General features: G+C 44.0%; 1 pseudogene; it reads left to right on the top strand.

Moving 5' to 3' along the window:
* The first annotated feature begins 3262 nt into the window (after window positions 1–3262).
* Window positions 3263–14774, top strand: part of LOC101716914 (DNA sliding clamp PCNA-like) — a 35521-nt pseudogene continuing 24009 nt past the window's right edge.

Raw genomic sequence — 14774 nt, forward strand, 5'->3', positions numbered from 1 at the left:
AGATGGAAAAGAGTAGGGGAGGCCCTTAAAGATTATTATGCTACTTGTGGGCCAGGAAAGGTCCAGATTACTGCATTTTCTTATTGAAATCTTATTGATGAAATTATCTCCCAAAAAACCAAAGATCCGGTGGTGGCTCAAGCCATCCAGGTCGGGGAGACAGCTCTCCAATCAGAGGAAGGCTCGGTCACTCCCCCTCGGAGTGAGGAGTATGTAAATACCCCCCGAGATGCCAAGATGGCGCCGAGGCCCGAGCCCCTGTGAGACGAGACTTCCTCAAAGAATGAGAAAGAAGACGATGTCTTTTGATAGTGACGATGAGTCAGGCAAAAAAACTGCAACCGATGAGGGTTTACAGGTGGGCTCTGCCTCATCCAAGCCTTTTAAAAAAAAGCTTCAGCGCTCCTCAGCTTCCACCTCCGCCCTTTCAGCCCCTGCCTCTAACCCCGCCCCGCCAGTAAAAGAGGAACCGACCTTGTACCCTTCCCTTCACCACCTCAGACACCCCCCCTTGCCACAAAATGATCCGGGGGAGGCTGACTGGGCCAATCTTGAAGAGGAGGTAGCCAGATATCATAATCCTGACTGGCCGCCCATAGTCCAAGGTCCGCCTCCTTATGTTCCAGTACCCAACACTCCCAATGTGCCCTCTTTGACATGCCCTGCTGTTGATCCCCAAAAAGAACTCCGGGACAAGATAAAATTTCTAAAAAAACAAATAAGATTAAAAAAAAACACCAGAAACTTATTACCCAGCTCAAGGGTTTAAGAACAGACAAAACCCATGAAAATGTCCGTAGAGAGGACAAACTTAAGCCACGACCCCCCATTAGAGGGGCAGCCCCTAGGGTGCCATCCGGGTTGGGAGTATCCCTAGAACTTAAAAATGTGGAAGCCTTTCCCGTAACTAAAACTACTGACACACAGGGACAGGCGTGGAGACACCACAGTGGTTTTGATTTTAAGGTCATTAAAGAACTTAAAATGGCCACGGCTCAATACAGGGCCACTACACCTTACACAATGGCCATTTTAAAATTGGTGACAAAAAATTGGCTCACCCCAATCGATTGACAGACTCTGGCCTGCGCCACCCTTACAGGAGGTGACTATTTACTATAAAAATCTAAATATGTGAAAAATTGCCGAGATACTGCTAGACACAATGCTCAGGCGGGTAATGGTTAAATACTCGATATGCTTCTGGGGGATGGAGCCTATGCCGCCAGCGATCAACAGATGCAATTTGATGTGGGGTTGTATGCCCAGATTCAGACCGCGGCCACTAGAGCCTGAAAAAAGCTCCCTTCTAAAGGAGATGTGAGTGCTTCTCTCACCAATATCCGACAGGGGCCTGATGAGCCCTTCACGGATTTTGTTCACTGCCTGCTCACAGCAGCGGGTCAGATTTTTGGGAGCACAGAAACGGGGACAGAATTTGTTAAACAGCTTGCTTTTAAAAATGCCAATGCTGCTTGCCAGGCCGCCATCCGCCCTTATAAAAAAAAAACTGATCTCTCAGGTTACATTCACCTTTGCTCAAAAATTGAGACTGCCTACCAACAGGGGCTTGCTATGGCTGCCGCCATACAGGGTTACACGGTCAGACAGTTTTTGTCGCGCCGCTGGGTAACAAATGTTTCCGGTGCGGGACAAAGGGTCACTTTACAAAAAAAATGTCAGGCCCCTAGGGCGTCAGCCCCTAGGGTCACACCTCCGGGGCCTTGCCCTTGATACAATAAAGGGAGACATTGGGCAAATGAGTACAGGTCCAAGACAGACGCTCAGGGCCAGCCCCTCCCGCTTGCCCATAACCCGGACCAAGAAAACGGGAGAGGGGGCCAGCCCCGGGCCCCCAGACCCAAACAAATTTACGGGACACTCAACTTTGCTCCAACAAACAACAATCCATTTCAGACCTCTTCAGAACAACGGGAAGTGCTGGACTGGACCTCAGTTCCACCGCCCACACAGTATTGACTCCAAAAATGGGGGTACAGGCCCTCCCGACAGGGGTCTTTGTACCCCTGCTTAAGGAGACCTTTGGGCTTGTAATAGGCAGAAACAGCAGCACTATGGATGGGCTGCTGATCTACCCTGGGGTGATTGATAGTGATTACTCCGGAGAGATTAAAGTTATGGTTTCTTCCCCCAAAGCCATTAACACCATTCAGCCAGGCCAAAGAATTGCTCAATTGTTGCTCCTTCCCCTTCTCCCTACCTCTAATAAGACTCTTAATGTCAGAGGCAACCAGGGATTCGGCTCATCCGATGTCTACTGGTCGGAAATACTCTCAGCCCAGAAGCCTCACATGACCTTATGGTTAGATGGGAGACAATTTTCTGGATTGGTAGACACCAGTGCTGATGTAACTATCATCAAAAGAAAAGATTGGCCTCAGGCGTGGCCATTAAAAGACACCCTCACCCACCTCAAGGGTATAGGTCAGAGTCAAAACCCTAAACGCAGTGCCAAAGATCTGACCTAGAAAGACCAAGATGACAATCAGGGCACCATTCAACCTTATATCATCTCAGGGTTACCCATTAATCTATGGGGGAGGGACCTATTATCACAAATGGGGATGATTATCTCTAGCCCTAATGAAGTCGTCACTATACAGATGTTTAAAAATGGGTACATTCCAGAAAAAGGGCTAGGTAAACACTCTGCAGGTATTGTACAGCCCATTGAGCCAGTCCTTCGACCCCCCCGAACAGGGTTAGGCCATTTTCCATAGGGGTCATTGACACTCCTACAGACCATGCTGAAAAGATCACCTGGCTCTCAGATGATCCGGTATGGGTCGATCAATGGCCCCTTTCCAAAGATAAGTTATTAGTGGCTCAACAGCTGGTACAGGAACAGCTTCACACTGGCCATATCATCCCCAGCAATTCCCCATGGAATACTCCCATCTTTGTCATTAAAAAAAAGTCAGGAAAATGGAGACTCTTACAAGATCTTAGAGCAGTCAATAAGACCATGGTATTTATGGGACCTTTACAACCCGGTCTTCCCTCACCAGTAGCCATCCCCCTTGGGTATTATAAGGTTGTCATTGATTTAAAAGACTGTTTTTTCACCATTCCCTTACACTCTGCTGATCAAAAAAGCTTCACATTTAGCCTTCCGGTGACCAATTTCTGTGCTCCAATGCAACGCTTCCAATGGCGGGTGCTCCCTCAAGGCATGACAAATAGCCCCACTCTCTGCCAGTCCTTTGTAGCTTCTTGGGCCCAAATGTATGTTATACACTATATGGATGATATTCTGCTTGCTGGACAACATAACAATGAGGTTTTAACCTGTTATGCCGAGCTCCGCCGAGCCCTTGAGGCTCGTGGCTTCCAGGTTGCCCCCGATAAGGTACAGTTAAAAGACCCTTATACCTTTTTAGGTTTCCAAATGGCCGGACCCCACATTTCGCCCCAAAGACTTACCCTTTGTCTTGATACCCTAAAAACTCTTCATGATTTTCAAAAATTGCTTGGAGATATAAATTGGCTTATGCCCTATCTTAAATTAGCTAAAAGAGAACTAAGGACCCTTTATGATATCCTACAAGGGGATAGTCACCCTGCCTCACCTCGGGAGCTTACCCCCGCCGGTCGCGAGGCCATCACCTTGGTAGAACAAGCAATTCTTCGTCAAACTGTTACCTTTATAGATTATGGCTTACCACTACAATATATTATCTACAAGACCACGCTTTCCCCTACTGCTGTTTTTTGACAGACCACACCCCTCATGTGGGTACACCTTCCCGTTTTGCCCAAACGGGTCATCACCCCCTATTATAAGGCCGTTTCTGACCTTATTGCCCGGGACTGACACCTTAAAAAGTGCCATTTTGAAAAGGAGCCTGACATTATCCTTCAATCTTACAGTAAAAAACAAATTGACTGGCTTATGCAAGTTACTGACTTTTGGCCAATTGCCCTCTCCTCTTATACAGGCCTTATAGATAATCATTATCCTCCAGATAAACTTATTGATTTTGCCAATAGACATGATTTTATTTTTCCAAAGGTCACCTCGCCTACTCCATTAACTGAGGCCCTGTTGATCTTCACAGATGGTTCCTCCACAGGGATGGCTGCCTATGTGTGAGACACTAACACCATCCAATTCCAGACCAGTTGTTCCTCCACCCAAATGACCGAGTTACATATGGTCACAGTGGTTTTTTCGGCCTTCCCTAAAGAGGCCTTTAATCTTTTTACAGACAGTGCTTACATTGCCCAATCGGTACCTCTGTTAAAAACATGTAGACAGATAAAAAACGTTTCCCAGACAGGTAACCTTTTTATCCACTTACAAGGTCTAGTTAAAAAAAGATCTAAGCCCTTTTTTATTAAACATCTTTGTGCCCACTCTAACCTACCTGGGCCACTTACAGAGGGTAATTGACTAACAGACCTGGCCACAAAACCTCAGGCTTCTGCCTACTCACTACATATTGATGCACCCGTTCAGACTGACCAGACACAAAAGGCACACCAGCTACATCATCTTAGTGCCCACACGCTTCGCCTCATGTATAAACTTACTAGAAAACAAGCTAGACAAATTGTTAAAACCTGTCCTACGTGCACCCTCCATCTTCCCACACCTCATCTGGGAGTTAATCCTCGTGTCTTAATTCCAAATGCCCTATGGCAAATGGACGTCACACATTACCCTAAATTTAAAAATCTTAAATATATACATGTCAACATTAATACATATAGTGGATTTATATTTGCCACCCTACAATCTGGAGAGGCTACTAAACATGTAATTGCCCACCTTCTAGTTGCCTTCTCAGTACTTGGATGTCCACAACAAATTAAAACAGACAATGGTCCAGGCTATACCAGCTCTGGCTTCTCAAAGTTTTACAAACAATTAGATATAACACACATAACAAGAATCCCATATAATCCACAAGGACAAGACATTATAAAAAAAGCCAACCTCACACTCAAAATTACATTAGATAAAATAAAAAGGGGAGAATGATACCCTATCAAGGGGTCACCCAGAAACCTAATATCACATGCACTATTTATTCTTAACTTTTTAAATTTGGACACTAAGGGATTATCCTCAGCTAACCGTTTCTGGCAGCCAGAGACACAAAAACAATTTGCCTCTGTGATGTGGAGAGACCCCCTGGACCACTCATGGCATGGGCCTGACCCCGTACTCATCTGGGACCGAGGGTCAGTGTGTGTTTACTCCAAGGAAATGAAGTCGGCCAGGTGGCTTCCAGAACGCTTAGTGAAACAAGTTGATAAGCGTATTGATGATAACGATGACCTAATATTGTCCAATTTCAACCAGTTAACAATAGCACCTACAATTATAATCTAATAATCATAAAGAGAATAGTATAATTCAATTTGGCCAGATATATTTGAGTGCACCCTAATTTTATAAACTGTCTCATATGTTTGTCTGTTGTCTGTTGTTTGTGTTCGTACAGTTGAGCTCAATATTTCTTTTCCTTCCTTTTCAGAAGATATTCGCCTATCGTTAAATTGGCTTACAGATAAATGTTATTAAATTAAAGACATGCCTTCCTTCCCAGGTTGCTAATTGATCAAAGTGCCACTGAGATTTATTTTATAAAAGTAATGTGTGTTGTCACCTACATGCAATAATCAAATTGCAATAAACAGTTGTAAAATAAAAAGATATATATATTCTTAATTGCTTGTCAAAATGATTAGAGACTATGGGGACTCCCTTTGATGAATATAGAAGTGGCCACCCAGAAAATGATTATTCTGGTCTTAATTCATTAAAGGGACCCCCTAGTAAATTTTATATTATAATCTTATGGGAGACACATCACAACGAATATTGTCTAAATATGTTATAAATTGATTACATTGGTTATCCTTGATATTTAAGCACTGAATATGTTATTACAAAATGTTTACATTGGTTAAGTTCTAAATATGTTATTGTAATATGTCCACATTGGTCATCTTCAAAAGCTTAATCAGGTTAGCCTAATTCCCTCATCTATAGCCCAGCCTTGCCTACATTGCAGGACAAAATTTTGCTTACAGGTTAAAAAGATGACATCCCTGATTCTGTTACATGGCCTGTTGCTGCTCCTGGCACCGACAGCAGAAAGCGGATTTCAACCAGTTAACAAAAAACAACTGCTCACTGCCCTGTATGGTAACCCCTGTGACTGTGCCGGGGGTTCTGGCGGGCCCGTACCCACAAGTTACACCCGTAGTACTGATTGCGACAGCAAGACTGCCTACTTGGTTTATGAGGCCTCGATAACGGGAAGATATAACCAAAAATGGGATTGTGTCACTAAGCCTAAAGTCATACTAACAATCAATGGCAAACCAGGGCCATGCCCTACCGGCTGTGCCATGGTCACAGAGATGCATTCTACCTGTTACACTGAAGTCCAACAATGTACACATTCCGATGGAAAAATATATCTAACTGCTGTTCTACAAAGAACTTACAGGGGCTCCATTGGGGGTGACTGGGACTTTTCCAGTCCCACTGGATATCCTAAATTTGGCCAAGCCTCCTGCAGCGGCAGTCCTGGCAAAGATGTCTGCTGGCTGCCACAGGCCCCAATTCATATATCTGATGGTGGCGGGTCTTCAGATCAGCTCAGGGAAGAACGAGTACAAAAACAGCTCAAGACTACCATCCAAGAGATGTACCCCTCCCTAAATTATCATCCACTGGCCCTTCCCAAACCTCGAGGCCCAGACCCTGATGTCCAAACCCTGAGTGTCTTAGAGGCCACTTATCAATTGATCAATACATCCAACCCAGCCTTTGCTGCGGATTGTTGGCTATGCTTGACCCTTGGCACACCCCTGCCCCTCACCTTGCCAGTTGCCGACCAAACTGACTATGCCAACAGCTCTAGTTACAATTGCAGTTTTTCTCTGCCCTTTAGGGTCCAGCCAGTACAGTTCAATGCCTCAGTTTGTTATCTAAGTTCGGGCCACAACGATAGCTTTGAGATACCTGTCAGAGTCCAAAATTTCTCTCTCTGCTCTGTAATGCTGAATGTCTCTGCCGCCATTTGCCCTGCCCCTGGTCACATGCTCATCTGTGGAGGGAGCTTGGCATTCACCTCCCTCCCCACTAATTGGACTGGGCTGTGCGTGGTGGTGACTGTCCTCCCGGACATCGCCCTCATTCCTGGAGATGAGCCAGTGCCCTTGCCCAGCTTTGACTATATCGCTGGGTGACATAAAAGGGCTGTCTCACTGGTCCCCTTGCTCATGGGGCTAGGGGTGTCCAGCGCCCTTGCCACTGGCTCCGCTGGCATCGGGGTGGCATTACACTCCTATGCCAAATTATCCAACCAGTTGATTAATGATGTTCAAGCTCTCTCCAACACTCTTACAGATTTACAAGATCAGATTGATTCTTTGGCTGAGGTGGTCCTTCAAAATAGAAGGGGCCTGGACCTCCTCACGGCAGAACAAGGGGGGATTTACACAGCCCTAAAAAAAACATTGCTGTTTCTATGCCAATAAATCTGGGATCGTCAGGGAAAAAATTCACAAACTTCAGAAAGATCTAAACAGACGACGACAAGAATTTGCTCAAAATCCCCTCTGGACTGGCCTCAATGGTTTCCTCCCTTATCTTCTCCCTTTGCTGGGACCCTTATTGGGCCTACTTCTGCTCATTTCTTTGGGGCCCATAATATACAACAAAATTACAGCCTTTCTTAGAGCCCAGATAGAGACAATAAAAACAGCGCCCATACAGGTCCACTATCATAGATTGGCAATGGCTGACCAGGACAAATGCCAAACTGTCGATTAGGTCCTTGCCATGGCAAAGTGTTCTCACCCCACCTGGTGAGTGGGCTGACAAGCCAATGACGGACAACTGAACAAACGTGCCATACAATGAGAGAGCCCTCGTGCACCACCTAAGACAGGTGCCAGAGCCTTGATTCTCTGGTTAACCCATGACGGGTAAGGTACACAGTACAGACACGTATGTCACTCTGACCCAAGACAGGCTCAGCCCCCACAGGTTTGGCTCTCCTGACGCCTTTCTACTATAGTTATAATTTTAAAGGGAGGACCTGTGGGGGGCCTTGCCCCCCCTGCTAGAACTCTTGAGTGCCTTTTACGGGCATGTCTGGGCCTGCTGAAAGTCTACCCGGCAACAAGGAAATAGCCCCAGTACCCTCCCCTTGTTCCTCCCCTCTAGCCCTACGGTATATATGCTGTAGCAGCTTCCACAATAAACGAGACTTGATCAGAAACCTGTCTTGTCTCCATCTCTCGTGTCTCTTGTCCCTTGTCATTCTCACTCCCCCTCTAGGGTCTCCATTGACTTACCCGCGGGCTGGGACACTAGACTACAACCACAACAAGCCTTTATTGTAGGAATGATCTGCTGGGCTGTCTCCAAAAAAAGGAGAGAGAGCAATATGGCCAGAACAGGGAGTGCTTCTTGTAGGAGTTGGGGTGAGGCTTGTAGGAGCTGGGGTGGGGTTGAATGATGTAGTGGCTAGGGATTGGAGGAGCCTGTGACATCACTATTTGCTAGGAAGTGGCAAGTATCAGGTTATTCTTTTGGTGGGAAGAGAGGCATGTTGGGAAGAAGGTTGTCTTCTGGTGGGTGAAACCATATTTTTAAGTGAGAAGCAGGGTATTGTGGGAAGGAAAAGGCTGCCATTTTATGTAGCAGCCACCTTAAGGCAGGGAAAATCTAACAGTGACCATGTCAGTCCAGGCAGGAAGAGACAACAGCTTCACAGCAGCACAATGAAGGGCAGAGAAGGGATGGAATGACTTGTCAGGGCCCTGGGCAGGGCCCCAGCACACTGCAATCTGAGTCAGTTGAGTGTTCACTTGGTAGCAGGCATGGGCACACTGAGATGCCAGGAGCAGAGGCTACCCAGGTGCTCCCAGAAGGACTGTCCCTCTGCAGCATCGAATGACCTCGGTGCCTTCAAGCATACCAGCCACAGCGGGATGGGATGGCAGGGGCACCATGCTCACCAGAATGAGCAGGTGGTCTCCTTGCTTTCCAGAGCAGTCATCGTCCACTCTGCAGACCCAGCTTGCCCCTGTAGTCAGGAAGCTTGCCTGTGAGTCTAAGCCCTCTGTGCCACTGGATGCATGGGACACCCGGATGCCTCCTTTTCCCTGCTAGGGAAGCCAGTGCATGCATATGGCCTAATCCTTCCCATGATAGAAGGTTCCCTACACAGCAAATCCACTTTCCTTGGTTTAAATTCTCCTCAGCTTTCAAGGGTCAACTCAAATGCTATTCCTTCATGGGTAGCATTCTCTGATACATGCTCGCAAGTTTTGAAGAAGTTATTCCTACCTCCACTCTATTTTGTTAATAAGTTTTTGGGTCTTTTCTTTCTTTCACTGTGTTCCTGCCATCTGTGTGCAAGTATTAGCTCCCCATAAGATTATAAACCATTCACATCTCTGGGTTACACTTATCTTTGCAGCTTCTGTGCTACCATAGAAAATTATCCATTCCTAGTGCCCAGCTCCACATTTTAACATAACAGATACTCAGGAAGTGCTTGTTTAACAATTAATGCATGGGGGAGGGAACAAGCAGAGTCTGAGAGATAAATAGTAAATGCCCCTTTGGAAAGTCTGTAACTCAAGCATGTCCCATACTTCACTCTAAGCCCTGGATCATCTCTATTATTTCTCAAGGGGTATGATTTGACATGGCTACTGCATCTCACTGAGTCTCAGTTTTGTCACCTCCAAAGTGAGAAACATCTATCTACGCAACTGGGGCTATCCCAGTGCATGCTGCATCCCAAATGTTATAGTTCCCTATCCCTCCTAACTTGCTCCTTCCTGAGGGCCTCCCAACGTACCCTAGGAAGTGAGGCCTACTTGGTCTTCTGTGCCTCTGGAAATAAAGACTGGAGAAGAGGCCAATGTACTGGTCTATGGTGCTAGAACCACAGATATGGCTTGGGAGCAGCCACCTCCTCCTTCCTGTTTTCAAAGTATTAGAAATACATCTTTCTCAGTCAAGAAGCAATTCCACACACATTCAAGAATTTCTGCCTCTGAAAATTCATATTGGCTGAGACATGAAGAATCTGAGCCATTTCAATATATTCCTTCAAACATATGTGGGTGGTGGTTCCATGCCTGTCCCACCAGCTCTCTGGTTTTAGGAGAAATGATGCAAAGGAGCTGCATTCAAACTGCTGTGAACTCATCTTCAATCAGCAGGTATGGTCCTAGGAGCTGGGCATTGTGCAGGCCTGTGGATGGTAAGTGGTCCCAGAGACTGGGTTTAAAATTTGGAACCCATAGAGTGAAAGAGCCTGCCCTGATTTTTTTATATTTCCCCACTAACTTCTTATTGTCCTATCCCCTTCTCTCCATTCCCATAGCATTTGTTAATGCTATGGGGGTAATCTGGACTGCTGCAATCACCTTTTGGGGTCCCCTGCCTTTGCCTTCATCCCATTCACACTGTCCTTCACCCAGCACCAATCTAACCTCTCTAAGATAAAGATTGTCCTCTAACAAAAGCCTTCTGGAGCTTAGACTGCACATGACATCTCTTCATAGGTCTAAGCAGAGAATGCAGGCTTTATCAGTTCAGCCCAGTACAACTCCCTGTGTCTTTTGCAGACTCTTCCTTCACACTGCTCTCACCATTGTCAGCAGCCTATAGTCAGCTAAGTTGCACATCCATGCTCTTTTTCCCTTGGCGGCCTTCATCATCAACTTAGTGAATACCAACTTATTGTTAATCAACAAATTATAATTACAATATGGTGTAATGTGATGTTATGATATACATGCATGTAATGCAGAATAATTAAATCAAGCTAACTAACATATCCATCACTTTGAATGCTTATTTGTTCTGTGGTGAGAAAATTTGAAATTACTCTCTGAATGATATTGTTAAAATCAACAGGACTACTACCCCTACCATGAAGTTTTTCCAAACACTCTTCCCCACCCCTCCAAGCAACACAAATCCCCAGTGCAGCCCACTTTCCGAGGCCCACTCTGGAGGACAAAGTCAGGCCCTGCCAGGTAGGAACCTTGACGAATTTCTGTGCTAAGGCAAACATTGTTCTTACACTCCAAAATGCAACCAAACTTAGAAATATGTTATATCAAGTCCTTAGTTTCCCAGGTAAAAAACTGTGATTACTTATTCATAAAAACATTTATTAATCAAACCTTCACATGTCAAATATTTATTGAGAGCTTACTATGCGGTTGCTTCTCAGTATTAGGCATTGAAGTTTTCTCCCTTCATAGGAATGAATAAGAGCAGAAGCTGGCCTGTCCCCACAGGACTGGCAATCCCAAGAAGAAGTGGGAGCAAGAGTGAACAAATGGAAAATAGGTAAACATAGTGATCCTCAATGGCAGCAACAATTGGAAGGTAGAAAATGCTGGGGGGAGGGGGCCTTGGGTCACCTAGGTCCCAGCTGGTTAAAGGGTTCCTTGTATCTGAGCCGACACCAGACAGGGAGAAGATGCAGCCATAGAGTGCACGAGCACCACATTTTCAGGGCAGAGGCTGGCTACAGGTTTAGCACCTCTAAGAGGAGCCTGGAGCATGAGGGGCTATGTGGAAGGTCTGGAACATTGTGAGCCAAGGGAGGACAAGGGAGCTGGAGGGAAGGTAGAGCAGGGTGTCTGCACGGGGCCGTGTTCTGTGGAAAGAATTCTGCTTCTGTTATACTGAAAGGCAAGCAGTTGAAGTTATCTATGGGAAAGTGAAGACATTTGAAAATTAAAAAGAAAATCCTACAAATTTAGGGAAATTTTGTTCCTTAGCTATGGTTATGAGTTGTTCTTTCAATAGGTTGCCCTCAGGGAACACATTCCTCCAGGGATATACTTTACAGTCCTGACTCAGGAACTCAGCCCATCAGCTTCGAGTGATATAAAGTATGGGGCCTCTGTAGACAGGAAAGGAGTGACTGCTTCCTAACCCATCAGATCCTATAACAAAAGAGAGCTTAACAGCAGAAAGAATAATAAGCTCATTTAATCTAAGTTTACACATCATGGGAGCCTTCAGATGAAAGATGCATGGACCCAGGGAAAGCTGTTTGATTTCATGTTTAGGTTCAGTGAAGCAGGAACAGCCTTGTAGAAATGTGATTAGACAAAAATGTCCTGAGCTAGTGAACAGCCCAAGTGTGGAGACCCAGCAAGACTGGTGTTATGGCTTGTGTCTAGATGTTCCCCTAAAGTCTCATGTGGTCACAGGTGGGGCTTTTTTAGAGGTGGCTGGATCTAGAGTGTGTGAAGCTGGAATTGATTCATGGTGCACTGCAGATCAAGGGCACTGGGATTAAGGGTGTGAGGGCTACCTGCCCTAAGTAGCCTGGATAAGATATAAGGGATAGAAAGAAGCTTGGCTTGTCCCTTGTTGCTCTGCTATCTTCTGCCTGCCATGAACTGTTTCTCCTTTGTGATGCCTGTCTGTCATGCCACCCTACCTTGGAGCCAGCTTATTATGAACTGAAACTCTACAAACTGTGAGTTAAATAAATCTTTCCTCCTTTAACTTTGGGTGTTGTGTATTTTGTGTCAGCAATAAGAGAGAAATAACTAAGACAGGTGGCTGCTCAGATTCTTCTGAGGTCCTGTTTACGCTGAGGTTTATACTTCCTGCTGGGTTTGGGAAAGGACCCCTCTGAAATGAGGGGCTTAATTTCTTTACGACTAGCTGTTACAGAGAAATGGGCAGAAGATCCGGGATTTTTAGGATCTATGACTGGCTTTTAGGTTCTGGTTTTTGTGACCCACCCTGAAGGAGACTGAGGTGAGAGACTCAGGCATACAGGGAATCAGAGAGGCTTTACTTCTGCAGCCTTGATTTTGGGTTATCACTGTCCTAGCCCCAATACTTCTGCATGCTAATAATTATAGCCAATAATTATAGTCTCACTTGGGTCACCTGCTTCTGTGGATGGTGCCACCCTCCTCACACACAGAGGTACCTTTATAAGACCAGCACATCCACGAACAGACAATCTACAGAATGAGAACAAATTTTGCCACCTACTCCTCAGACAAAGGACTAACATCTGGAATATATAAAAAACTAAAAAATGTTAACTCCTAAATTTAAAGACCCAATTAAAAATGGGCATCTGACACACTGAGGTCATACTCTTAAGTGAAATAAATAGGACACACATGTGTAAATACTGAATAATTTCTCTGGTTCAAGAAACTGAAAGTGTAAATAAGAATTAAAATGAATAATTGATAATGTGAAATAGGAAGAAAAGGTCCAAAGGGGTAGAGGAAGTGGGAGGGGTAGGGGAAAGGAAAGAAGGGAAAGGAAAAATTAAAAGAAAAGGAAAAAATGGAAACAAAGTCTTTGTAAACAGGGAAGGGTGGATGGGGTGAAGGGAGGGCAGGGAATGGGGAACAATAAGAACCAAGATACACCATGTAAAGGTACAAGTTCCCAATGTTAATGTAAATGTGTTGTATACCTAAAATGTACCAATAAAAGAATTTAAGTAAAAAAATGAGCATCTGAAATGAATAAACAGTTCTCAGATGAAGAAATACAAATAGCCAGTAAATATGTGAAAAAAAATGTTAAATATCATTGGCCATTTGAGAAACAACACAGGTTCCATCTCACTGAAGAAAGAATGGCTACCACCAAGAAAACCAATAACAAATACTAGCAAGGCTGTGGGGAGAAAGGAAACTTGTCTGCTGTTGGTGGGAGTGTAAACTAATGAAACCACTATGAAAATCAGTATGAAGAGTCCTCAAAAAACTGAAAGTAGAAATTCCATTTGACCCAGCTATTCCCCTTCTAAGTATCTTCCCCAAGAGTTAAATACATCATACCACAGTGATGTATGCATACCTATGTTCATAGCTGAACAAGTCATAATAGCTAAACTTTGGAAATACTCATCAGCAGATGAATGGATACAAAGTGATATTTATACACAATGAAGTACTGCTCTGTGATTAAAAACAAAAGGATAAACTTGGGTCATTTGTCAGAAAATGGATGTACCTTTAGACTATAATGTTAGTGAAGTAACTAAGACTCACAACCTTAAATATCACATGGTTTCTCTTATATGGAAAAGTATACATACCTTAAGACCACTGATGCACCTTGAAACCATACTCTTAAGTGAAATAAATTGGACAAACATGCTTAAATATCACATTGTTTCTCTAGTATGAGAAAAGGAAAATGTGAATAAGGACCAAAATATGTTAGATATTGGGAAATGGGAAAAAATGTTCAAATGGGAAGGGGAACAAGAGACAGGGGAGGGGAAAAAGATGGAAAGGAAAAGAAAAAAGAGAATAGAAGGAAAAAATGGAAACAAAGCTTTTGTAAATAAGGAGGGGAAGGAAAGAAGTGTTGAAGGGAGGGGAGGGGATTGGGAAAAAAAGAACCAAAATATGTTATAAGTACAAATTCTCTATGATGAATGTGATCATTATATATATATATATAAATCTAAAATGTACCAATAAAATTAACAAAAAATTTTAAAATAAATAAAATTTAAGAAAAATTTAAAAAGAAAAAAAATATATATATATATTCCAAAATAAAAGACAGATAATAGGAAAAAGGAGAAAGAAAACAAAAGGTATTATAATCCAGTGTGGACAATGTATCTAAAAGTGTGTCTCCACTTAGAACAATTGTCACACATTTTGTATGTTCTTTGACCTATTAGTCTGATTTTCAATCTGTATATATGATAATTAACTTTATAAGGTCTTATAAGATAAATAAA

This window comes from Heterocephalus glaber, unplaced genomic scaffold (assembly GCF_053883595.1).
Source record: "Heterocephalus glaber isolate CG9 unplaced genomic scaffold, H.glaber_assembly_v1.0 deba00001446, whole genome shotgun sequence".
Classification (NCBI taxonomy): Eukaryota; Metazoa; Chordata; class Mammalia; order Rodentia; family Bathyergidae; genus Heterocephalus; species Heterocephalus glaber.